Below are 5,476 nucleotides of genomic sequence, written 5' to 3'. Positions count from 1 at the left end.
ATGAAACATATATTTTCCCCACCAACCAATGACTAAGAAGTGGCTAAGAAGTTAGTCCCGAGAATTTTTCATATTGTTGTATCCAGTCCAGTTCCAGGGTTGCAGAAGTCTGTTAACCCACACATAGCAAGCGTTGGCGGAATGTTTTCGGTTTTCAGGGAACGTAACTTTTTTTATAACTAACTGTATGGTTCCTGAAAAGAAGTGGGGACCCGATCAGCTTTTTCTATGCCTGCTTGTTGTTATTTACCCTGACTGAATGGAAGGGCAACATCAGGGAAAAAAAGAAAGCACATATTTTCCCAGTTTTTTTTCTGCCTTCTCGCCACTAAATCCAATTACGGAGGAAATCGATGCCTTTGCAGCCTGAATGGAGAATGTTTCATGTAAGAACCGGTCCACCGGGGCTACAAGTGTATATAACCGGCTTCATACAATGCCTTTGGACGAAAAGATGAAATGACTCAATATCGCCATCTGCCAGGCTTTGGGCTAAACTCCGTGGCTGTGACAGCTAGTGAGGACCCTGTCTGTCTCTATTAATGCAAGTTCTACTACACTAACTTAGTGGATAAATGTCAGTCACACAGTCACTATAACATAAGGTCCACTTCCATCAACATTTCAGTTTATTAAAATAATCATTTCAATGTTGTTCATGTGACAGATAATGACAATTTACAATAACTGGCAGTGCTTCACTCCAAAATGATTAAGACATGGCACAGGAAACATTTTGAAAATATAAAGATTTATTTCAAATGTTAGAACAGGAGAACTGGACTAGCAGTTCTGTAGCTATAAGAAAAATACAACTAACAAATCTGAAACATGAGTATAAAAATAAGTAAAGCATATATATCAGCTCTCCAGGTGTTCAATCATTATAACACCCTCTTAATGACAGACACTGACAGTAATACTGAAATATTATGTGCACTCGGATACCATACATTAATTGGTTGTCATCTGGCCATGCTAGACAATATGGAATAAATGGCACTTTCTAACTATAAATTCTGCTTRCTCTTACCCACWCCCTAACTCCTGTTTGACTAAATCATGCACTTGCTCAACAGTTCTTCTGTATTAGCCAATTCTATCAYGGTCATGTAGTGACTACTGCACAAATCCCCTGACCGCCAATTCAGATTGGCCCACTGCYATCAGAGTGAAACGTGAAAAGTCATCAACATAAACAAAAATCAGGCGAGGGGGCATTTCCTCTTTCTAAGGCGTGGGGACTTGGTTGCCTTGGTGATGGCATTCATGAGCAGGCCGGAGAGGCACTTAGGGGCGTCCTGGGAGGAGGGAGGGCAGCATTTCTGGAAGACAGCAGGGGAGGAGGGCTTCTCTGCAGAACAGCGGCTCTCYGCCAGCGTCACTAGCTGGGTTCACAGTCAAAGAGAGAAGTTATGAAAACAACAGTATTAAAAAGCCTGCTATATGCTTAGACCTAAAATATAACTTTCAGTCTAAGATCCTGTAGACACTTGATTGCCAATCATGTTCATTTTATCCCATTGGGACAACCTGGTTAATATGAGATATGGGGTTGTCTGAGTSAACCTGCATTATTAAGTGTCGAACTCACCTGTATCTGAACACATGCAGTTCTCTGGTCTGCTGGCAGGGGGCAGCATTGGCCCACTAAGTTCTGGACAGGAAGAGCCACAGGGAACCTGAGAGACCAGATTGCAAGATCATCTCAGTATACTACATCTTTGTTTAACTCGATAATCAAACCAAATCAGTCAAAGGGCTTTGTTAGACAGATATGTACAAATGTCCCTGGATCAAACTAGCTGCTGTAATAAGATACTTGTGAAAGGGGTGGCAGCGTAGCCTAGTGGTGTAACGCTCTTCTACTTCGTCCTCCTCCTCAGACGAGGAGAGGCGAGAAGGATCGGAGGACCAATTTGCAGCGTAGTAATTTGACATGATATTTATTAAAGAATAAAGACAAATACGAAAAACACTTGAGAATTTACAAAATAATAAACGGAGTCAACAGACCTGAACAAACGAACTTACATAACACGAAGAACGCAGGAACAGGAAAATAGACTACACAAAAACCGAACGAACAAACCGAAACAGTCCCATGTGGTGCAAACAGACACAGACACGGAAGACAACCACCCACAACAAACAATGTGAAACCACCTACCTTAATATGGTTCTCAATCAGAGGAGATGAAAAACCACCTGCCTCTAAATTGAAGAACCATATCAGGTCACCCTTAAACCCAACATAAGAACACATAACATAGAATGCCCACCCAACTCACGCCCTGGAGCCGACTAACACATACAAAAAACAACAGAAACAGGTCAGGAACGTGACAAGTGGTTAGTGTGTAACTAGTTACCAAAAGTTGCAAGATCAAATCCCAGCTGTCGTTCTGCCCCATGACAAGGCGTCTCGTGGCTAGTTGTTGAAGTAGTCTGTTGTGTATAAGAAATTGTTCTTAACTGACTTGCCTAGTTAAAATTAAAACAATTAATTGTTGTATACTATTGTTTTTTAAACTTGGTAATCGTCTTTTGATACAATACAAATCTGGAATTTAATTGTCATTAACCACTTTCCATCCACAGTTTGTTTATTGCGATTAAGCTCATACCGATATAAAACAAAATCACGACAGTTTTAATGTGAAACAGAGTTTCTGGTGAAAATGTTATAAATGCCAAACAGATAATGGTTGCGTTTGACATGGTGGGATCTTTTTGTGTTCTGTAAAATGTATTATGTGAGAAAATGGCGGTGGAAACAGCTTTATGTGCAAATACATTGATATAATAACCATCATTGCAAAGTAAACTTGTAGTCACGTGGATAATATGATGTTGTCCTTCCACTACGGACTCAGAACTATGTCTGATGTATATTAGGCTACAGATATAAATAAATGATAATTGGAGTAGTGGAGGTAGTGCACTTTCACTACGAGGGTAGTGAAAGTTGCACAGTGTATGAGCTTGATGTTCCTTTCCAATAAATATTAAGGGTCTTATTTCTGGGACATGGTGATTATGATTGACTGCCATTTTGAAAAATATAATATTGGTCGCTGTTATTCATAATAAATCTCATAATGTTAGACTAGCCTACCCACACTGTATTTGCTAGAGCACACTGTGCCAAAGACCAGAGTTGGCACATTTAACTATTTATAACAACCGTTTCTGTGAACAAATCTATCTGTTAGAGTTGGAAATATGATAGAAACAGTAACTTAGATTTTTATAATGGGAAATGGAAAAAAATAATCATTGTGTGCACTGCAAAAATCAGCAACAAGTCAGTTTGGTGGAAACATAACCACATATTTAAAATCTGTCACCAACCTAGCTACAGTCACCATCTACTACAATGAAATGTACCCTTTCTAGAGATAGTTCTGGGTGTCTGTCACCCAGAAAGATAAACAATCAGGCTGGGCAGCATAAAAATTGACTGAGGAGGAACAAAGGTTAGAGAAAAAAAAAAATTAATACACACACACACACACACACACACACACACACACCACACACACACACACACACAACACACACACACACACACCACACACACACTACACCACACACACACACACACACACACACACACACACACACACATCACAACACACACACACCACACACACACACACACAACACACACCACAGAATAATGCTAACAAAACACACTTACTTCTTCTTGATGATTCTTGTATTGTTTCACAGATGGTTCCGAGGTGGAGTTCGTGGTGAGTCTGTCGTGGTGCATGCATCAGAGTCAAGCATTTTGGTCATAGTCTGGATGAGGGGCGCGGGAGAGAAACAGGTGTACCTCTCCTCAACCTTCTCCCATCATCACAACATGGGGAGTTGCAAGTCTCCCCTTCTGCTCTGTCCTCACAGAACCTGTCAAGCACTCACGCCACTAAAGAGGAGAGAGATGAAAAAATGATATATTATTGTTCACTGATAGAGGATAGGATTATACAACATGTTCGTTTATGTCAGACCTTCTTCAGTGTAGGTATGAATTGGATCCTTACTTTTCCCACGTTACCAAGTGCAGGTAGGCAGGCCATAACACACACACACACACACTGCTCCTTACCTTTCCCTCAGCACAGGGTAGCACGTCCTCCTGTCCCTTACAGCAGTGTTTGAACCCTCTCTCCAGGTGGTTCACGGCTTTTGATTGGCGGGCCAGCCAGCCAAAGCCTGTACGTGGCAGGCACTTGGGGGTGTAGAGAGGGCGGTGCTTGCGTAGACGGCAGACCAATCCGATGTTGTCGAAAGTGGGGCGTCCAGGGGGGAAGCTGATGTYAGAGTCTCTGGGAGAACCTTGGGGGCTCTTCTTGGGCTTCTCCCCTCTGATAGTACGCRGACCGGGCTGGGACCTGGGAGGAAAGGACACAATACATGTAGTCATTAGTTGCCATAAAAAAGGACAATTTGAACTTAACATTAACCCTAAACTAGGGCTGTGGAGGTCATTACATGTTGTCTGCCGGTGATTGTCATGCAAATAACTTGACAGTAATTGAAAGTTGATTAGGCCTACATAAACACATTTAGAATCTCCTGACTTCCACACATAGCCTACAAGCCACTGATGCCACTGTCAGTCTCACGGTAATTGACAGTTAATTAGGCCTACATAAACACGTTGAGCATCTGACTTCCACGCATTCCATAGCCTACAAGCCACTGATGCAGACCTTAGGAACATCTACATTTGAAAAAGTCTAATAAATCCATTTAATATAGCCTACACCAGCGGTTCCCAAACTTTTTATAGTCCCGTACCCCTTCAGACATTCAACCTCCAGCTGTGTACCCCTTCTAGCACCAGGGTCAGCTCACACTCAAATGTTTTTTGTTGTTGCCATCATTGTAAGCCTGCCACACACACACTGTACGATACATTTATTAAACATAAGAATGAGTGTGAGTTTGTCTCAACCCGGGTCGTGGGAAGTGACAAAGAGCTCTTATAGGACCAGGGTACAAATAATAATAAAATAATAATCAATAATTTTGCTCTTTATTTAACCATCTTACATATAAAACCTTATTTGTTAATCGAAAATTGTGAATAACTCACCACAGGTTAATGAAAAAGGTGTGCTTGAAAGGATGCACATAACTCTGCAATGTTGGGTTTGTTTGGAGAGAGTCTCAGTCTTAAATCATATTCCACACACAGTCTGTGCCTGTATTTAGTCTTCATGCTAGTGAGGGCCGAGAATCCACTCTCACATAGGTACATGGTTGCAAAGGGCATCAGTGTCTTAACAGTGCAAATTGCCAAGGCAGGATACTCTGAGTGCAGCCCAATCCAGAAATCTGGCAGTGGCTTCTGATTAAATTACATTTTCACATAACCGTTTGTTGCAACTTCGATGAGGCTCTCTTGTTCAGATATCGGTAAGTGGACTGGAGGCAGGGCATGAAAGGGATAACGAATCCA

General features: G+C 41.6%; 1 pseudogene; it reads right to left on the bottom strand.

The window, feature by feature from the left end:
- Window positions 1–853: 853 nt before the first annotated feature.
- On the bottom strand, window positions 854–4,897 carry LOC139028962 (extracellular matrix protein 1-like; annotated as a pseudogene).
- Window positions 4,898–5,476: the final 579 nt, after the last annotated feature.

This window comes from Salvelinus sp. IW2-2015, linkage group LG16 (genome assembly GCF_002910315.2).
Source record: "Salvelinus sp. IW2-2015 linkage group LG16, ASM291031v2, whole genome shotgun sequence".
Taxonomy (NCBI): Eukaryota; Metazoa; Chordata; class Actinopteri; order Salmoniformes; family Salmonidae; genus Salvelinus; species Salvelinus sp. IW2-2015.
This window is presented reverse-complemented; position numbering and strand designations above follow the sequence as displayed.